Here is a 12105-nt window from a genome sequence, read left to right as displayed (position 1 = left end):
AAGACTAGAGCACTTAGTTGGCATACAGGGAACTGCTTTAGACTGGTTTAGGTCCTATCTATCTGAACGCTCTCAGTTTGTACGTGTCAACGATGAATCTTCCATGCAAACCAAAGTTAGCCATGGAGTGCCACAGGGCTCAGTGCTTGGACCTATTTTGTTCACCCTATATATGCTTCCGTTAGGCAATATTATAAGGAATCATTCTGTAAACTTTCATTGTTATGCGGATGATACTCAACTATATTTATCAATCAAGCCTGATGAAATTAATCATCTAAATAAAATTCAAGACTGCCTCAAGGACTTAAAAACGTGGATGACCTTAAATCTTTTGATGTTAAACACGACCAAAACTGAAGTTATTGTACTTGGCCCGAAGAATCTACGAAACAAATTATCTAAAGATATATTAACTATGGATGGCATTAATTTGGCCTCCAGTGAGACTGTAAGGAATCTTGGTGTTATATTTGATCAGGATTTATCCTTTAACACCCACATAAAATCAATTTCAAGGACCGCCTACTTCCATCTACGTAACATTGCAAAAATCAGGCATATCTTGCCTCAAAACGATGCAGAGAAACTAGTCCATGCATTTGTTACTTCAAGGCTGGATTATTGTAACTCCTTATTATCAGGGTGTACCAAGAAGTCAGTCAAGTCGCTTCAGCTGATTCAAAATGCTGCAGCTCGTGTACTAACCAGAGTTAGGAAAAGGGACCACATTACTCCTGTTCTGGCTGCCTTACACTGGCTCCCTATAGAACACAGGATAGAATTTAAAATTCTTCTTCTCGCCTACAAAGCCCTTAATTGGGCAGGCGCCATCTTACCTTAAAGAACTCATTATACCCTATTGTCCTACTAGGGCATTGCGTTCCAAGAATGCAGGGTTGTTGGTTGTTCCTAGAGTCTCTAAAAGTACAATGGGAGCCAGAGCCTTTTCTTATCAAGCTCCACTTTTGTGGAATCAGCTTCCAGTTTGTGTTCGGACGGCAGACACCCTATCCGTTTTTAAGAGTGCGCTTAAGACCTTCCTTTTTGATAAAGCTTATAGTTAGGGCTGATTAGATTCAGCCCCTAGTTTTGCTGATATAGGCTTAGTTTGTCGGGGGACATCTTACTTCTTCCTTCTCTCTGTCTATACCTGTGTACTCTCATGTTCCGATTAACCCAGCTTCCCCAAATGTCTTTCTTTTTGGTGTCTATATACGCCGGGATCCGGAGTCATGGATGATCCTGCGGTCCTGTGTCATAGATTGCGAGTCCTGGATCTTGAGTCGTGGCTGTGGTCCTGGATCATAAGTCCTGGATGGATATCCTCGTGGATTCATCTTCTTATTATACACACATGCATTTCCAAACATTTGGACTACCTATGTTGCAAATGTATTATCTTTTCAATTTATACACGGCATCTATTGCACGTCTGTCCGTCCTGGGAGAGGGATCCCTCCTCTGTTGCTCTCCCTGAGGTTTCTCCCATTTTTCCCTTTAAACTGTGTGGTTTTCTCTGGAAGTTTTTCCTTGTACGATGTGAGGGTCTAAGGACAGAGGGTGTCGTATTGTCATACTGATATTCTGTACAAACTGTGAAGTCCACTGAGACAAATGTAACATTTGTGATATTGGGCTATATAAATAAACATTGATTGATTGATTGATTGATTGGTGAATTACTGAGTTTAGGCACGTTAATAACGTTTTAATGAAGTTGAATACAGTATATTCATATGTGTCAGTGATTTCATCTCAATTCGGCGAACATAAACATAAATGATCGTGGTGAAGATGATGATTAAATTAGGATTAAAAATCGAGAGCCGGGCTGCATTTCCTCCCGTGCGTTTTTTTCGAATAACAAAATTATTTTGTTAAATAACAACATGGTGATGTTTTGTAAATGACTACATGTCTCTTATTTAGCACAGTAGTATAATATCCGCAGGGCCGTGGGAAGTAGGGGTGCTGAGGGTGCTGCATCACCCCCTGGTGGAGGACAGGGGATCTGCACTTTCACAAGATTAAACACAAATATAATACAGTTTATCAGGCGCCCGCAGCTCACAGAGAGAGAGAGAGAGAGAGAGAGAGAGAGAGAGAGAGAGAGCGAGAGAGAGAGAGAGAGAGAGAGAGAGAGAGAGAACCGGTACCGGCGGGGATTGTTGTTAGCTTCTGCTGCGCTAATGGATATAAGAAGCTGTTTCTACAATAATGTGGAGGGAGAGTTCTGTCCTGTCACACTGAGAGGCTCAGTGAGGTAAAGGACTCTGAGTGTTTAGATAGTTCACTTTAGTCTAAGTTATCTCAGTGGGTCGAAACGGTTTGATCACGATTTATGTAAACAAATATTTCCAAGGCACACCTTTATAATTATTAGGATAAATAAAAACAGGTTTGAAATCATTCCAATGTATACTATAGGACAGTAAACTAAAAATATTGTTTAAAACTGGAGATTTAAAAATATGCATAAATAAATAAATAAATGTTAACTGGTAAAATAAGATATAAATGAACCACAAAAATAAAACAAGTTAGCCTACATTTATTTGTTATTGGCTATGGTAGGTTATTGGTTATGTTCATATACTTATTTGATTAATAAAATGCAAACCGATCTTTTTCACATGGGTGTTTAGAGTTGTATCCAGTCTCAAGTAATTGGGCACTCAAAGTGCACCAAATTGAAGTATTTTACTTTAAAATGTTAAAGTAAAATACCCCCGGACCCCCCTAGAGGATGTGACGTCCACCCCCAATTAAAACATATTTATGCAATACTAAATACATTTGAAGCCTTTTTATATAAGCTGTCCACCATGTCAATACGTTTATCTTTTTGTAGTGTTTTGTAGAGGTTTTTCATTGCCAGCTAAAATCTTGCCTAGGGCTGCAAATTGGTCAAAACCGGCCCTGATGTCATCCCCACAGCACCCCCCATTTGAAACATGTTCCCACGGCTATGGATATCCGTGACATATGGATCTTAACAAAGTTCCGCTGTACATCCAGCATACTGTATCTCACTTTATTTCACATGAGCTCCAGTGTGGAACACCACTGCACCCCCTGGTGGATCAATGATCCATTGCAGCTGGCTTCATTATAATTACATTTATCTGTCACGGGGGCGGTCTCAAGTCAAGCTGGAGGTTTTCCCTTGAGCGAGGGCAGATCACGTACCAATCACGGCCCTCGCGTTTCAAACTGTCTGAAATGAATCGCTACATCTGTACAGGTGAGCTTAGCCTATCATCAGTGCACTACGAAGCCAGTGCTAGATAGTGAACTGTCAACGGGGGGAGCTCCGCCGGTCATTATCGGCGGATTTTCACTCTAAATAGTTTGATCGGTGCTCTCTATAAAGGCCGATCAGGAGACGGAGACACGCAGCTCTGCATGATCACCTGAAGCTCCCCCCTCTGTTTAGCGAGCTGACCGTATATGCGTATATGAAGTGTCATGAACGCAATAAATCATACCCTCGTGGGGGCGCGCTCATGTGATTGGCTTAGACTGGAGGAGACATCTGATTGGCTATAGATGAGAGAAATTAGAATTACGAATCGGGTTACGAGTCTCAAAGAACCCACACACGAATGCACAGCAATCCGTGCACAGAAAGCGGTTTGTGTTTGCAGGTTCAGGGGATTTAAACAGAAAATAAATAAGTGTGGATCAAAAATACATATGTAAAACTTTTTTCTGTGTTTGGATTTTATTTACATGTATATGAAACGGAACACATTTGTGTGTGCATTGAAAAACACAAGTGTGGATCCGGAAATACAAGTGTGAATCTTTCTGTGTGCATGTGTGTATTATGAGACTGTTCTGAGCCCATACAGGACAGCAGCAGCCAGCGACTCGCGAGTGCAACACACACACGCGCATGATGGCTGAGAGAAAGAGCAGCGTTGTGTGGAGCAATTTCACAACTGGCAATTCAAACTTAGCAAACTATGATGTGTGCAAGAAGACAGTTCGCTACTCTGGCCACTTTGTATTGTTATATTTCATGTTTGCACTTTAAATTTGCAAAAGTAAAACGTTTTTTTTTCTATAAAAACTGTCCTGTCTTTATTCATGAAAATGAATTCAGATTTAGTCTATTTATGATGATTTCAGCAAAAAATCATGTCATGCAGCTCTCCCCTACATAAGACGCTTTTCATTTAAAAAAGTATCGGTATCGATATCGGTATCGGCGATACTGGCCCTGAAATACTTGGTATCAGATCGAATCCAGATTTTGTGGTATTGCCCACCCCTATTAGAAAGTGCGGTACCGCACAGCGTTTGGAGGCAGGACCAAACCATTACATGTAAATAGAAGGGGGTGTACAGAGGCTTTGGATAATTAACTTTTGGAAGAAAAAAAGTGAAATTAATTGTAAGTTTAGTGAGTACATTATCAATATAACTTTCTATTATTGTTAATTATTGAGGATTGATGAAAGGTTACTTAAACATATTTTCTTAATGTTCTAAAGATGTTTGGGGCCCCTGTCAGTCACGGGCCCTTAGAATCGTCCTAACTTTTCACCCCCTTACGGCACCCTGGAGAGAGGAGTCACACTACCAGTAGCAGGCTGCAACACACACACGCCTCACACTGCTACAAGATCTGTGCACCATCAAAGCAGACCCGGCGCCAGAACAAATCTACAGAGAGGGCATATGATTTTCATGGGAGGGCACACAAAACCGTCATGTGCCGCGGACAGTATCGGTGCCAGAGATTTTAAATAAAGTACTCGAATTCCGCTTACCGCAAAACCACATTCATGCACCGTCTGTTTTAACCGCAGAGCGAGTCGCAATAGTCCGAAATATAAGCATGAAGAACAAACAACCACGGCCGGCTTCAAGTTGTGTTCCCTGGATGAACTGAGTAGAGTTCCTGTAGCTTCGCAGAGTAGCTAGCAGAGAGACAAGAAGCTAACAGCAGCAGTCACTTGACAGAACTGTGGGACCACGCCCTAATATATGCATATCTTTAAGGCTTAATATAAATTAAACAGATGAGTTGAGAAAAAATTCACCCCCTCAATCCATATTCATGAAGGGGGGATCTAACTGTACAGAGAATATGGTTTTTTGAACCATGATGTAAACATGTTTATTTCTGCTGTAAAGTTGCACATTTTAACATTGGGGTCTATGGTCTTCCGCAGACTGCTCCTACTGGCCACTAGATGAACTGCAGTGTGTGGCACTTCCGTATCACTTGGTCCCATGGATTTAATCAGCATTGTTTTGAGAGGCAGGATCATTGAAACTGATGGAGTTGTTTCAGTGCACATCAGTGTTGTGATCGTTTTTAGGGGTTTAAGGACCTCAATTACCTCCTCTGCCATTCTCACATCCTGGTCACTCAATGTATTAATGTTTTTGTTTTTCTTGAGGGCCTTTTCTGTCAATGCTGAGTAAACAGCAGCTTGCTGCTCAAGATACCGCTCCACCATGTCATAACTGGAGTTCCAGCGAGTGGGGACATCATGGATGAGTTTGTGTTTTGGCACATTGAGCATCTCCTGTTTGCACTGCAATATATGTGTAGCTGCTGTGCTACGGTGGAAGAAAGACACAACACTCCTGATTCTGCCTAGCAGCCTGGACACCTGGTTAATTCCTGTTGCTTTTTGTGCTGCTAAATTAATTGTGTGAGCAAAGCATCCAATTTGGGGGCCCAGTCCAGCTTCCCTGATTGCATTGACAATGTTTCTAGCGTTATCTGTTGTGACTGGAATTGTGTTACCTGGCCTCTCCAACTTCCATTCTGACACTACCTCCTTCAGTACCTCTCCCAGATGTATGCTTGTGTGCTGTTCGTAAAGGGGGCGAGTTTGCAGAACGTGGCTTTGCATCTTCCAGTTGCTTTCGGGTGTAATGTAGTGCGCCGTTACAGTTAAATAACTCTCGGTGGCCCTAGATGTCGTTAGAGCAATAGAAGATGCCTTGGATAGGTCATGTACAACTGTCATTTTTATTTTGTTGTAAAGTGCTGGTATCACTTCCTGGCTGAAGTGCGGACGAGAGGGAACCTGGTAACGAGGCTCGACCACTCTCAACATGTGTTTGGACCCTATATTCTCCACAACGGAATATGGTCGCATGTCCGCTGCTATGAAAACACCTATGGCGTTTGTGATAGCTGTGGCTCGGTCGGAACTTTTTACGAGTGGTGGAGGCTTAAATGATAGTGGGAGTTGGGTTTGCACTTCAGTCATTTTTTGTTTGGTACCGGTAATATTTACGTTCGGGTGATGCCTTTTCAGATGCGTGTGCATGTTTGTTGTATTGCCAGCCGCGTAACCAATGTGTGTCGAACAATGCCGACAAACAGCTTTAGTTCGGTCCACCTGTCTTTGTCCGTCATCGTTGTATGTAACTGCAAAACCATAACGTTCCCAGACCGGAGACTTCAATGATGGCGGAGGATTTTCGAGCTCAACTTTCTCTGCGTTCGCCATTTCGAGAGTTCCTCAAATTACTGACTAAATTTGAACGCATCCCTGTGACCAGCTCTCATAGCATGCCTCTCGTCCAATGAAATGACTTGCTCGCTCTATGACGCGTAGAACCCAATGTGAGCAAATTACTCTGAATGCTGCGCCGCAGCACCTGAGATTACTTCCAAAAAGTTGTTCACGTTCTCAATTTTTTACGTTTAACGTTTATGTTCGTTCGGTACACTTCGGTACACACGTGTACCGAACCGAAGGGCCCGTACCGAATAATTTCGGTACACCCCTAGTTATCATGTACATTTGTCTTGTTAGTTTATAACGGTTTTTCTTTTCATACAGTAATTAAATATACTGTAAGATAAGGATATTTGTCATTCTCCACTAAATGTTTATTGTGAAAAACTAAGGTCCTTATCTGAGCTGACCATCTCTGCACATGCCACCCCTTTTGATGGTATGGTCCAATTGGTGGGTCTATAAACGGTGGCATGTTGGGCTCATTGAGAGAGGGAATAGTTTGGGAGAGAGTCATTGGGGGATATTGATGTTGTCAACCATGTGCGAAAGATGAATAAATTCCCACACCGGATTGTATCAAGACGTTCTGCCTCTGTCCCCTTACTTGGTCGGGCCGCTCACTTGTCAGCCTCACACACTGTAAACTTGACAGCTTTTTAACCCGCACCTCCTACTGGTTAACGCACGTTATTACACGTTTAGAGTAATTGCAATGCAGGAAGATTGTGTTGCTTTTTAATGACTGTTTTAAAATGTCTTTTTCTTAATGTATTTCATTTTTGTAAAGCACTTTTGAATTTGTTATATTTGAAAACATTTAAATATTAAGAGTACATAAAAAATAGTGAGAAAGTAGAAGGTCAATGATATAAATATAGAATAGAAAATATTAAGAAGATACTGTAAATAATATCTACAATAAAACAGTTTAGTGCCTGACAGGAGGATGTGCAAAACAGACAAACTAATAAGGCTTTATTTAAACATTAAAGAAAACTTTAGGTTAAGGTCTTCTTTTAAATAAGAAAAAAGCTTTGGAGGTATCTATCTACAGATACATATTAAGCCTGACAAAGTACTTAACGTACTTTAAGAAAATCTTGAAAGGGATGTGCAAAATAGCAATTATATACAGTCTTTAATGAATAATTAGAGAATAACGAGTAATGCATATGCTATACGGATCTGCAGATAAATATTTAGTCTTCTCAAGCACCAACTATCAAATATCTCTCCTGATTGTTGGCACTTGACAATCACCTTCACTGAATGTCACGCAGGTGTAACTAAAGTCTGATTTAAGGGTTGTTTATATTTCACATCATTAATCCAAATCTGTAAAGTAACTAAAATAAATGTAGGGGTGTACAAATACCAGGTTAACCTTAAAGAAAGCCCTCAGGATTATAAAAGACCCCCCATCACCCCAGCCACAAACTGTTCTGTCTGAAACAAAATAAATAACAATCTGGCTGCTATCTAGAAATTATTTATCTAATAGATCATATTGTAATCACAATTTTTTCTGTGTATCTGTTTTATTGTGTTGCACTGTTGGAGGAGCCTGCGACCTAAGGGGGGTAGGTCATGTTCGATTCCTGTTTTGAATAGTGTGCCGTCGATGGGTTTCATTTCATTTCAAAGTGCTTTTTGACGCTCCGTGTAAACTTCGCGCACTGCCACTCCAACATCCAATCACAGAGCTTGAGGACTGATCACGGGGTTTGAAAAGCTAAGCACATGGTGTAGTCCCAAACGATAGCTGAGGATTCTTGATAGTGTAGTGTCTTCTGCCGTCCAAAAACTCGAATCGAAAGGGGAAAATACAAAAGCATTGAACACAATTTAAACCAATCAATGTTGTGTAATTAAAAAGGATAATTTGACACAGCTGAAGCTATGGCCTTCCTTAAAAACTAACTTTTAATAAAAATCACAGTTGTATTACACACAATGCACTGTTTTTTGAGAACAAACATTCGTAACTAATGTAATTTTTACATTCTGATGAAAAATAAAAATGATTATGAATACAAATAAAATAAAAGAAGCCTCCCGTGAGTTACTACAAGCTATAAAGTAGATTTTAAAAACGTTTTTATTGAATAAAAGCTCCCTGCGGGACGTTGTAGAAATGCCTGTGTGCACCACGACAAAGGAGCCTCATACACTTTACATTGGGGTTTCTTGCGTGGTGCCGACACGTAAATGTAGCAGAGTGCGTGACTTCACCCGCAATGCGGTGTTAAGGAGTCGTGGTAGAGTCACGCATTCTGGTGAGACCAGGTTGGTTTGTGCGTGCCTGTAAAATGCAACAATACACTTGTTTATAGAGCAAAGAGTTTTCCTGCCGCGGTGAAACCAGCCCTTTTGTTCACAGTTCTCCTCCACCATCACCGGCTTTCAGACTAGAGGCAGGCAGAAACACAGACGGTGTAACCCTTGTGACACTGTTAAGGAATATGTCTCTAGCTCTCACATCAAGCTTCTGGTGGTGCATTTCAATCCCTAAAACCTGCCCAGAAGGTTTGTCCATGCTTTTGTTGTGAATAGCAGGCTTGTAAAGTCATCACTAAATATCTGTTATAGTAGAGCGGATAACCATGAAATTGTGCACTTTTTGAAAGAAACATGAAACTTCTACCATAGTTAGTTTATACCATGAGGTTTATTTTCAGATGTGGAGGGAAGTCAGATTTGACCTCTGAGGCCCGGGAGAGGTCAAATCCAAGATGGCCGCCAATAATACTCAAAAATGCCTCACTTTGGAACCAAACACTGTAGAAAAACACTTAAGGTGTCATTTCCCACACATTTTAGGGTGCCCATTCTGTTGGTGATACCTTTGAGACCAATAGAATTCAAGAAAATGCATTTAGATCAATGTGGAGGTCAAATAATGCAAACATAGGGTGGTGAACGATGCAAAAAGGTAGTTTATTTTCAAAATAATAACAGTAATGATAAGGTTAATAATGATGTCAATAACAATAATAACAATGCCAATAACAACAGTCATTGAAATAATAAGTAATTTTTTAACTGATTTATTATTTAACTTTTTAATCATCATCAAGGGACGGAGAAGTGGTTAACAACACCACAGTCCTTTCATGTCAGGATCACATATTGGTAGTGATCAAAAATCTTAACAGTCCCCAGAACAAAAGCAGAGATCTGTACACTTAAGTGCAGCTTTGACACATGAGCACCGTTCAGTGCACCCTTTCTGACAGTTACAGCGGATCAGCTCATGGCAAGACTTTGCTGCTTCAGGGAGAGTTGTCCAGAGTGGCTGCCACCCAGTGGTTTCTTTTGTCCAGCCCCAATCAGATGGCTCTGGCATCTCTGGGTCCAGGACCAGTGACTGGTTCCAAACGTTAGCCTGAAAGCAAGTACGCTTGATGTGCTGTTTGAGGGTTGGAGGGATGTTTTCTAAACTCCTGGACTTCTGGGAGAAAAGCTGTTTCCTGGCATCATTCACTTCCATGCACTCACTCGTTCGGTCATACATGAGCACCACGAATCTTTCCAGCAGTAACATGGAATCTTCACTGACCTCACTTGGCATGCACAGGAGTTCCTGGAAAGCATCACTGACCTCTGGGAAAGACTTCCATCTCTCCCAGGCAATCTTCTTTCCACGGCCAGCAAATGCAGACACGGTGTCACATCCAGTGAAAGCGTGAAAGACAGGGAGAGTCAGGCATTGGATAGGAGTCATTGTGGCAACCATTTCATGAATAGCGATAAACCGGAAACTCGACCCAACACCAAAGGAAACCCACAGTTCATCGGGAGCTATTTTGCTAAAACAAGCCACTGCCAACACCACCACATCTGTATCAACGGTACGTATGGTCACCTTCTTACAACCTTTATGCACAGCGTCTGCCACATGCAGAAGTAGCCGGGTGTCTGCCTCTTCTTGTGAACATGGGGCAAGGCAGGTCACACATGAATCGGCAGGAGAGCAGAGGACTCCAGTTCCATCTGTTGCATACAGTTCCTTGCCCTGTGCTACTGGCAGACTTACGGCTTCTCGGGCCAGGAAGGAAAATAACTCTGTTTTGTTTTCATCACATCGAAGGAAGTCTTTCCAGTTCTTGGGCATCACAGTAAGGGGAGCCACCCTTTTCCTCTTGCCATTTCCCCTCTTCTGTCTTGTTGAAGCTTTCAGGCTGGCAGATAGGTATACATCCCAGACAAGGTCAACACGGATGCTTACCTCTAGTTGAGCAGAGATGTATGGTATGAACACTGTTTCTCCATACTCTTGAAATGTTCTTGATAACTTTGGATTCAGCATTTGAACCACAGCTGCACCATCTAGAATTACTGCATCAGTCTTAGGAACACTCTTGATTTCAAGCAGATTTGACTCCAGGCAGCGAAGCAGATCTGCTTTAACCCCGAACCGAAGTTTTCCTCCACTTGACAGAGCTGGAGGTGCTGCCTGGTTTTCGTGGGAAAAGAAGTGGTTGATGTCTCCATCTCGTGTTTGACATGAGATGTACAGCCTTGAAAAAAGACCACAGTCACTCTTCAGTGCAGCGAGTTGTGCTTTCTCTTTTGATTTGACCTTCACAGGTGGTCTGCTGAATAGTGGCAACTTTTTTTTTGGAAGAGGGTGTGTGATAGGTGTTGTACACCTTTCCAGCCTTTGGGTCACAAACTCGGTGTACTGCTCCTCACCAATGGTATAAATCCTTCTTACAGTATCAGCAACTTGGGTATCAACGATGTCTCTTGTGTCAATGACTAAAAGATCTTGGCTGTGTTCTAGAAATGGATTCCCCATCTCTTCCAGCACCGTGACAAGTGCCTTAACCTCCTTCAGGAATGTGGCTTGCACTCCAGGTTGCTGGTCATGGTGTCTAGAGTCACTGGGTCCATGCTGTTGGTGTGTTGCCTGTTCTTCAAACTCTTTAGTGATCCTGGCGATTTCTGGTCCTGCTACCATCCAGCGTCTGAGTGCTTCTGGATTGCCAGTCAGTCCGATAGCCCCACCAGAACCTTTGACCATGGCATTGTTCTGTTCATGGCACTGGTCAAGTGCCATGGCAGAGAACTGGTTGCTGGTTTTGTGCACCACGAAATGTCCAGACTTGAATTCTGCCAGGACATCTGGGTGTCTGTCCGCAAGAGTCATCATATCACGGATGTGTACGGGAAGCCATCTGCTGTAGTGTGTGTGATCCAGGGCGAACATCCAGGGCATGATCTGTGTTAGGGATTCCACGTACAGCTGGAAGTTGCCTTCACGAATGGACCTCATGTACCGCAAAACGAGAAGCTGCAATGACAGGGTCTTATGCCAGTAGTCAAAGTGAACACTAGCCTTTGCTTGTTGTATGCACCACTCCTCAAAATATAGACTGTCAGGTGGCATGGCATCTGTATCATCAGATATGCAATTTTCATTGTATGCTCGTTGCAGTAGTGTATAGAGGCTTGCAGCTGTGACCTGGTGTGCATGGCGGGTCTTGGTGACATGTTTGGCATGTATGAAGGAATTTGCTGTTCCAGAACTTGCAATATCAGCCTGGACCAGAGCATTGGTCCAGCCACTGTCTTCTAGACAGTCTCCCAGCAACTTCAACAT

Source organism: Notothenia rossii (assembly GCF_949606895.1).
Source record: "Notothenia rossii genome assembly, chromosome: 7".
Lineage (NCBI taxonomy): Eukaryota > Metazoa > Chordata > Actinopteri > Perciformes > Nototheniidae > Notothenia > Notothenia rossii.
The sequence above is the reverse complement of the archived record's forward strand: the minus strand, read 5'-3'. Positions refer to the sequence as shown.